Source organism: Petaurus breviceps, unplaced genomic scaffold (genome assembly GCF_028583685.1).
Source record: "Petaurus breviceps papuanus isolate PSGF00001 unplaced genomic scaffold, PetGlider_PUasm1.0 129, whole genome shotgun sequence".
Lineage (NCBI taxonomy): Eukaryota > Metazoa > Chordata > Mammalia > Diprotodontia > Petauridae > Petaurus > Petaurus breviceps.
Window position 1 is genome coordinate 13,599,627 of NW_027185665.1, and position 10,642 is coordinate 13,610,268.

Genomic DNA, 10,642 nt, shown 5'->3' on the forward strand with positions numbered 1-10,642 from the left:
TATCTATCTATCTATCTATCTATCTATCTATCTATCTATCTATCTATGTGTCTTTCTGTCTACCTCTTTCTTTATCTTTACTTCACAGAGTTTTGACAAAACTGGCACTCTGTTCCACTCTAAGAAGCACATATACCCAGTGTCTGAGGGAATGCCAATGGAAGGGTTATTGGGGAAAGGGGAGGCTCTTTTTTTTAAAATGTGAAGCAAGGTATTTACCCACGGGTTTAGAAAAAGGAATATCCCCAAGAAAATTTGGAGCCACTTTTTAAAAGCCTAAGATGTAAGTTTACCTTTTAAGCAAGCCTTGGCTGAGGAAAAAATAGTACATATCTACTGGGAAAGTCTATCCTCTCTGACAGAAGTTATAGATTTAGGAGGTAGGACCATGCAACCATGCTATAAAGAGGAGAGGTTCATCTCCTTGTGCAGCCTTTACATTACTTCAATTTATTTAACCCAGGAAACCAGTAGATATCACAGTTAAATACAATAAAACCTTTTAGTTTAAAGTAAAATCCTCCAAAGTTCCAATGGATAACTTTATTGATCAGCAATGTATTTAGTATAACTTGAGAAAAAATAATAAAAGCCCCTTGGTCTCAGAAATTGTAACTATCTACCTTTATATTCCAATGTTAGAGATACATTTCCATAGGTTTTAATGACTTTTGGTTTAAAGAAGTATTCACTATTAAAAATCATTTTTCTATGGAAAGAGAAATGTTTTAAATGTTTCACCTGAGATTTACTGGGCGTACAAGTCTTATAGAAATAAAACTTGGGAGAAGTATCTGACAGGGGATTCATGAGTGAGAAAAAAGTTATACAAGAGTATAACTTTGTACAAAGGTATACAAAGCACAAGGTTGGAGTCAAGGCCAAATTTGGCCTGTGGCTAACCATGCTCACTCTACTTTAAAAAAGTCACATTTTCAAAATTGTAACATAATGAAACATAACCTAGGAGAAAAAAGATGCTGGATCAATCTTGTAAAATGAACAAGGGTATTAACCTGGCAAAGATTTGAAACAACAGAAATATTTAATGTTGGAGAGGATGTGAGAAGAGAGGCTTGTTAATTTTCTCCCAGAGAAGCTATGAATTACTATGACACTTCTGAAAAATTATGTGGGAAATGTTCTTAAATTGTCTATATCCTCTGTGTCAACCACCTTACTATTGAATTTAAACTCCAAAGAGATCAATAAAAGGAAAAAAGAGTATGTTATTTATATGTCTATGCACATATACATGTACTGTGCAGTATATATTGTATATATGAACATATATACAAACACATAAACTTAGTGCTACTATGAACAAACATATACACAATTTGTAACTGTAAAATCTAGGGAAGAAAAAGTAGTATATATCCAGTGGTTGGAGAATGGCTGAATGATTGTGTTATAAAAATATAGTGGAATATTAATCAATCAATAAGTATTTATTAAGCATCTACTATGGGCTAGACACTGTGCTGGAGATAAAAGTATAAAAATGTAGCAATCCCACCTAATAAGGATCTTATATTTTAATGGGGTGTCAATAACTGCATATATAAATAAATACAGAATAAAAATATAAAAATTCATAATAGTTAAATATAAGGCTGTTTGAGAGGGAGGGTGCTAAAAGTTGGGAGATCATGAAATCTTTATGTTGAAGATAATACTTGAGTTGCATCTTAAAGGAAAAGAGAGACTCTATCAGTTGAGGATATGGAGAGTTCATTTCTGGAATGTAGGACAGCCAGTACAAAGGCATGGAGATAGAAGATAGAGTATTTTGTATAAATAACAGAGAAAAGGGCAGTTTGTCTGGATAGCAAAGTGGGGAAGAAAGAGACAAGAGTTAAACCATATGGGAACTTGAGGGGTTACAGAGAAATACATACAGGTGTATACACATATACATTATATACATATACATATATATATATATATATATATATAATACACACACACACACCCATATAAATGGAGAAAGAAGATGAAGACAAAGAAGAAGAACAGGTCCAAACTTTGTATAAAACTCACAGGCAGGGGGTTTAATATAGACGATGACCCAGCTAAGGATACTGAAAGCAAGAGATCAGATGCTTAGGTGAATAAATAGGAAAGAGCAATGTCACAAAAACGCAGAGAAGAGAGAGTATTCAGGAGGAAAATGTGTTCAACAGCATTAAATATCAGTGATAGGTTGGGAAGAATGAAGACAGAAAATACGGTCAGACTTGGCAATTTGAAAAGAGTAATTTCATTTGAGTGATAAGGTCAGAAGTTGGGTTTGAAATTGAGAGGAGAGGTAATGGAGGTAGCAAATTTAGACAGCTTTTTTGAGTTTGACTAAGAAAGGGAGGAGAGATATAGGACAGTACCTTAATGGGATGATAGAACATGGTAAAGGTATTTTTAAGGTGGAAAAGACTTAGACATGGCAGAGGAAACAGAGGAGGAACCAGTAGATAGGGAGAAATTGAAGTATAAAAAGACATAGAGCAGATAATTGAGAACTCATTCTGTTACAAGAGAAGGCATTGGGGCAGAGCCAAGATGGAGGAGTAGAAACAGGACTTCTGCACTGCTCCAGCTTCCACCTCCTACAATACATGTAAAAATGATTCTAAACAAACTTTAGAGCTACAGAACCCACAAAGTGACAGAGAGAAACAAATCTCCCACTGAAGGAAGCCTGGCAGGCTGGCAGGAAGGGTCCATCACAGCACGCTGGGAGGCACTGATCTGCAAAATGCTACAGCAGAACTGTTCTGACTGAACTGCAGTTTTAGTCCCAGGGTGGCCTGGACCAGTGGCAGCTGGAGCAGACTTCAGGAGAGTAAATCACCAGCAACTGTAGCATTTTGCAGACTTCTTAATCCACAAATGCCAAAGACAATGTAAATGGTCAGTGTGGAATTTTATTGGAACAGGGGGAGCCCAGTCTGGCTGCTACCCCTAGGGAAAGAAGTAGAGGAGGTATAGTAGCTGCAGCTGCTGCTGCATGGCTGCTTCCAGGAACTCTTGGCCTGCAGATTGTAGGGGGACCAAGTGACCATTCAAAGGGTAATTACTCTTGCTTTGACCTGCTTGGATCTGGATCAATGTCTTAAGTGGTGGTCCTGGGGTGTGTGACCAGTGAGCCAGAGCATGTGGCAGCTGTAGATAGGGTGCCCATCTAATAGCTCCAGCAGCTGCAAAAATCCCAGCAATTTGGGACATAGCTCTCTCCATTCTGGAAGCAGAGTTCTACTGTGGCAAAGAGCTCAAAAGTCAAGTAATTGGCTGCCAATATGAGCAAGCACATAAAGCACAAACAGATGATACAATCCTTTTTGGGGGACAAAAAATATCAAGGCATGGAATGGGAGGAAGACATCTAAGTCAGAACTCCTGCATCAAAAACCTCCAAGAAAAATATGAATAGGTTACAGGTCATGGAGGAGCTCAGGAAGGATTTTTAAAATCAAGTAAGAGAAGTGGAGGAAAAAATGGGAAGATAAATGAGAATAATGCAAGAAAATCATGAAAAGTGAGTCAACAGCCTGCTAAAGGAGACCCCAAAATACAACGAAGAAAATAAGACCCTAAAAAATAGACTAACTCAAATGACAAAAGAGGTCCAAAAAGCCAATGAGGAGAATGCTTTAAAAAGCTGAATTACCCAGATGGAAAAGGAATTTCAAAAACTCACTGAAGAGAATAATTCCTTCAAAATTAGATTGGAGCAACAGGAAGCTAATGACTTTATGAGAAATCAAAATACTATAAAACAGATCCAAACAAATGAGAAAAATAGAAGGCAATTGAAATATCTCATTGGAAAAATCACTGACCTGGAAAATAGATCCAGGAGAGATAATTTTAAAATCATTTTGAGAGCCATGATCAAAAAGAAGAGTCTAGACACCATCTTTCAAGAAATTATCAAGCAAAATTACCCTGATATTCTAGAACCAAAGGGCAAAATAGAAATTGAAAGAATTCACTAATCACCTTTTGAAAAAGATCCCAAAAAGAAAACTCCTAGGAATACTATAGCCAAATTCCAGATTTCCCAGGTCAAGGAGAAAATACTGCAATCAGTCAGGAAGAAATAATTTGAGTATTGTGGCTACAAAATCAGGATAACACAAGACCTAGCAGCTTCTACATTAATTGATCCAAAGTCTTGGAATATGATATTCTGGAGGTCAAAGCAGCTAGGACTAAAACCAAGAATCACCTACCCAGCAAAACTAAGTATAATGCTACAGGGGATTCAATGAATATACATTCAATGAAATGGAGGACTTTCAAGCATTCTTGATGAAAAAAACCTGAGCTGAACAGAAAATTTGACTTTCAAATACAGGAAACAAGAGAAGCATGAGCAGGTAAACAGGAAAAAGAAACCATAAGAAACTTATTAAAGTTGAACTATTTACATTCCTACATGGAAAAATAATAATTGTAACACATAAGACTTTTCTCAGTGTGAGGATAGCTGAATAGAATATATATGTATGTATAGGATGGCATATGTGTATATAAATATATATGTAAGTGTGGGCATTTGTATGTTCATGTATACATAGACAGAAGGCACAGGATGAGTTGAATATGAGGGGATGATATCTAAAAATAAACTTATTGGGAGAAGAAGAAAGGGAGCAATAGATTAGGGTAAATTATCTCATATAAAAGAGGCAAGATAAAACTGTTAAAATGGAGGGAAAGAACAAGAAGGTGAAAGGGAATGAAACAACCTGATTCTCATTGAATTTGGCCTAATGAGGGAATAACACACACACTCAATTGGGTATCTTACCCTACAGGAAAATAGGGGGGTAGGGGATAAGAGGGGGGAGTATAGAAGGGAGGGCAGATTGGGGAAGAGGGTAGTTAGAAGCAAACATTTTTGAAAAGAGATAGGGTCAAAGGAGAAAATAGAATAAGTGAGGGGCAGTATAGAATGGAGGGAAATATAATTAGTCTTTCACAATATAAATAATTTGGGTAACTACACATGTATATTCTATATTGTATTCCTTATCTTCCCAGTGGGAGTGGATGAGGCAGGAAGAAGGGGGGGGGGGATCTGGAACTCAAAAGTTCTAAAAACAAATGTTTAAAAATAGTTTTTTTACATGCAACTGGGAAATATGATACACAGGTACTAGGGTATAGAAACCCATCTTGCCCTATTAGAAAGTTAGGGGGGTAACGGGGGAGGATATAAGAGAGAATAGATTGGAGGAAGAAGTATTCAGTAGGCTTACTCTTTTGGGGTGGGGGGTAGGGGAAAGATGGAGAGAGAGAAAAATTGTAACTCTCAGGGAAATGAATGTTGAAAGCTAAAAATAAGTAAATTTAAAATTAATACCTGAAAAAATTTTTTTAAAAAGAAAAGGCATTTTAAGGAATGCAGCAACTTACAGGAAATGATGCAGAATGAAGAAAGTAAAATTAAAAGAATGATGCATATATTTAATACAATAATGTAAATGAAGTTAACACAAAAAGAAAACAAAACTCAGGTCAGATACAATTGCTGATACTGGTTCTAAATTATTTAAATTAAGCACCTCACCATTCCTTTCTGGCACCAAACAAGCATCAGTACCAACTGCATGTGTTGTCAGTTATGATTCTGTTAATAAAGTTTTACTTAATGTGAAGGTGCTAGAAGATGGGAGTAGGGTGGGGATTGTTTATTGTAAGATGATATGCCAAAAAATAACAAAATAAAATAATCAAGGTTAATAATCTAATTCCTGACTGGCTAATATGATATGTCATATGACTATTCTCGAAAAAAACCTTCCCTCCCATACACACACACACACACACACACACACATATAAATGCTCCTGAAGATCACCCTTTATCTTGTACACACAAATACTCACCAAGTACAGACTAATTCTAGAATAAGGAGTCTTACCCAGTGAAGTGACTCAAAAAAAAAAACCATATATATAGTCCCAGATTCTACCTGGATTCACCAGACTGTCACCTGGGTTCAATGGCAGAAAGCTCCCAGTTCCTTGTCCAGCTCTCTGGGTAGGTACTGCTCCATACTGAAGTTCAAAGGGTCCAGTCCATCTCAAATCCTTCACAATTTCTGCTCCCAGGAATTCAAGGCACAACCAAGCCACAAACAGACAAAGTCCCTTCATCCAGGTCATGCTTCCTCAGTCTTCTGCAGCTCGTTCAAAAAAATCAGAATTACCTTATCCAGCCTGGGGGGAGGGAGCTCCTGGACTCCTGGACTCCTAGCCTCCTGGCCTCCTGGGGGCTCCGGGGCTCTGGGGCTCCTGGCTCCTCGGCTCCTGGGCTCCTGTCCAGAAGAAGCTCCACCACCACAAGTTCTCAGGAAATTCTGGCTCAGTTCTCCATTCTCTCTTCTGTAGCTGCCCTGCCATCAGATTCTTATCTGAAGAGATTCTGACTGTGCCTCTCTGGGGCTTTTCTTTTATACACAGCATTAGGTACTTCCTGTTTCAGCCAACTCTTTCCTGTTACGTCAGGAACAGGGGTTCAAACCTTCTGTTTCTTTCACAGAGGTTTGATTAGTTACTAAGTGCTAACTATCTGCATACTTGCCAGTACAAAAAAGGGTCTTCAAATTACCATTACAATACTCTATTTCCCTATTTATTACCAAAAAATAGTATTTCATCAAATTTATATATCACAATTTATTCAGTCATTCCACAATTGATGGGAATCTCCTTAGTTTCCAGTTTTTGCCACCATAAAAATAGCCTCTACAAATATTATTCATTTACACTTGTTTTTCCTATTTCATTTATCTTTAGGTATAGGCCTAGCAGTGGTATAACTGGGTCAAAGGACAGGTATCATAGAGTAGATTTTTGTGCACAATTCCAAATTGCTTTCTGGAATGAGTATGCCTAATCACAGGTTCACCAACATTGTATCAATGTGCTTGTTTTCAAATAGTCCCTCCAACACTAAGCATTTTCCTTTTTTATCATCTTTGCCAATTTGTTGAATAAAAGGAGATATCTCAGAATTGCTTCAGTTTACATGTCTTTAGTAGTGATTTGGACCATTTTTTAGTGTGAAGCCTAGAATCAGGAGGACCTAAATTCAAATCTGACCTCAGAAACTTACTAGCTGTGTATGCAAGTCAATTAACCCTGATTGACTCAGTTTTCTCATCTGTAAAATGAGCCAAATAAGGAAATGCAAAGCACTTCAGTATTTTTTCCAAGAAAACCCAAAATGGGGTCATGAAGAGTCAGAAACAACTGAGTAACAACATATGAAGCCTTGTTTCATAGTTGTATATATCTGTAGGCTACTTATCAATTAAGAAGTGAATCTTGATCATATACATTTGAATTCATTTCTTTTTTTTTAAAGCAATTGGGGTTAAGTAACTTGCTCAAGGTTACACAACCAGTTATTTCTGGGTGTGGTGCTAAGTATCTGAGCCTGGATTTGATCCCAGATCATCCCGACACTGGAGCTGGTGCTCTTTACTTGCTGAGCCACCTGGCCACCCCTAAGCAATTGGGGTTAAGTAACTTGCTCAAGGTTACGTGGCCAGGTGTTTCTGGGTGGGTGCTAAGTGTCTGAACCCGGATTCGATCCCCAGGTTATCCCAACACTGGAGCTGGTGCTCTTACTCGCTGTGCTACCTGGCCGCCCCTGAATTCATTTCTTATATATCTTGGAAATGAGATCTTTATAAATGAAATTTGCTGCAACTATTTTAATCAAATATTTACCTTATTGATTACCTATATTTACTTATTGGTATATATGAGCAAGGGACTAGAATTCCACATGAATCCAACTACCGAAACATGATCTCTTTGTCTAATATGGCTCTCAAAACATTGTCTGTAACTCAGTTGGAAAGGTGCAAAACTTGACAACTCGGTGGCAGTGACTAAGAAGGACAAGAAGTTTCCTACTGTCCAGGAAAATGGAAGGGGGAGGCATAATATCTGGTTTCTACATAAAAGAGGCTATCAATGTACCATGTTCAGGGCATTCTTGCTGAACTTTGATGGTTCTGATGGTCAGTGCTTGCAACTATACTAATTTAACCCTTAGGCAAAGCACCACTTCCACTAAGTTATCCAATGTGACCTTTAGGATATGGAAATGGAATACATGTTAGCACTGTTATAACCTTTATATCACTTGCTGTCCACTAAGCACATTTCTTAGAAACAGGAAATTGGAAGCAATCTTAGGTGGCAATAGGCTCAACCTGATGCCTTTTGTTTTTACATCACAGTCCTTTGTCCATACACGTCCCTCTTTCATTAAACTCTCCCCTACAACAAAGATAGACAATTAAGTAAAGCCAACTTACAGCATATGAAATATTATATAGCCATAATCTGTCACCTCTCTCCCAAGAGGAGGAAAATATCTTTCACTCATCAATCATTAGAGTTAGAATTCAGCTTGTTCATATATTTGTTAATATCATTCTCATCGTGTGCCATTTCTTATTTTCTCAATTCTGATGCATGCTCTGGAATAGCATAAATCATAACCAAAGATAATACAAAGATATCCAAGGCAGCCAACAGTGGTTACCAAAACACGAGATCTCCCACTAGTATATGGATTCCTTTGCTGTACTATTGTACTGTGGTCCTATAATTCTCACCAGGTGGTGCTCTGTTCACCACCAGCTACAGGCCATTTTTCACATAAAATACTATTAAGCACCTTTGCATGATCCAGTGAAAACACCTGTGCCATCTGCATTCACTTGTGCCAGCTGCTCCCCACAGGAGAGAGACCATTCAAAGGAAATTTCTTTAGTGCTGCACATGGCACCACCTGTGATCCCTTCAGCCTCTTACATTTGTAATGGCCCTTCATCTCCTGAATTTACTAATACACTGGAGGAAAAGTTCGGAGACCATTGTTACTGGGGCAATCTGGTGTTGCGGGCGTTTGCCCTCACAACAGATCTAGACGACTAGCCCCACGGCCCTCCACTTACCCATCCCGGGTCTTCGGTCGTCACCGGCCCCTCACGGGGAAAAACACCAGACAGAAGGCGGAGGAGTGAAGCGGGGTGGTTTATTCTTCAACAGTTACATGGCGGAGAGAGAGAGAGCGCCCCCTCACACAAGAAAATATATAGCGAATCCGAGCCAATCACATCGCAGTTTTACATTTATGGCCTTATAAGGTGATCACCCCCATGGCCTTATATGGAGATCACCCCATATTCATTCAAAGCAACCATGGCACCACCCAAAACCCCTTCCCCTCCCCCATCAATCTGGTTTCCACTAATTTTTCCTATTCCACTAATTTTAGAAGCAACATGGATACCCTGGACTTTGAGTCAGGAAACTGTTTTCAAATCTTGCCTCAGAAACATGCTAACTCTTTCACCATAGATAAGTCAATTAATCTCTATATGCTTTAGTTTACCCTTCTATATAGCATTTCCTAAAAATTTAGTGCAATTTTAATCTATTTAAAAGAATTTTGGGACACGTTTATAAAAAAGATGGATTCAATGGCTTCTAACTTCCTTTCAATGCTAAATCCATGATTCCATTATTCTATTTCTTTGATGATATTATTTGGGCCTCATTTCCTTTGTAATGTGTTGTAGCCTTCTTATAGCCAAGATATACCCCTATATTGTCCTTTAGATGGTTTCTCGACTTCAATACTCTTGAAATTGTAGTATTTTGTAACTCACAGCCATACAATATCAATATTTTTTAAGATAGATCATTTTTCATGAGGAAGAATCTTGGGGTCATTAAAAGAATTGTCTGATTTCCCCAAGGCAATCCAACTTGCTAAATAATAAGCACCATATGTAATTCTGTCACCAATTCATAGTATCCATCAATTTTTAAACATTGTGTTGAGGACTATTATAAAGCCTGCAGATCTATGTAAACGATTTTGATTTAGGAAAGTACACAGCACTCAGTGACTAATGCTGCTGAGTGACCCAGAGAAACAGGATTGGTCAGTCCTCAAAGAGGCAAAAGAGATTATTGCTCTTACAATGTGATTCTTACAAGTACTTTTTTATCCTTACAAGTTTCTACCCATGCCTGAAATTCCACCATCTCACTTCATTCCTTTAACCTGAGTCTTTTTAAAAAGTAAGTGCTCCTGCAAGATGTGCTGCTTTGAACTGTTGTCAGTCATCTCTACTTTAACAGTTTCAGACACTTCTTTGTGAAACTAGTCATCACTAAGAGCAAACCCAGCATGGGTATGATGCATGGACTTGAAACTAAAAGAGTTCATTGATAGCAAAAAGCTCTAAATGGGGACCTACAGACTTTAGGCCTGTAACCTAGAGGTTATGGAGGACCTAGGGTTATGGAATGGGAAGTCTGCCATTAAGGTTTACACCATTGCTGAAAGTCAGAGTCAGTTCAAGAATTCAACGACTAGGCCAGTAAAGTGGAAATATAAGATTCACAGATAGAACCAAACAGCGAGTTATAAGTCTAGAGAAGTAGTTAGTCAGAAATAGCCACATCCAAAGGGCTCAGAACTGAGGCAAGGAATCCAGACAAGGATAGAGATTAAGTATCGAGAACAGATGTTTGGAACTGTGCTAAAAGAAGGGGTCCTGTGTATACTTCCTACCTGCTCTCAGTCCTAGGTCAACAGG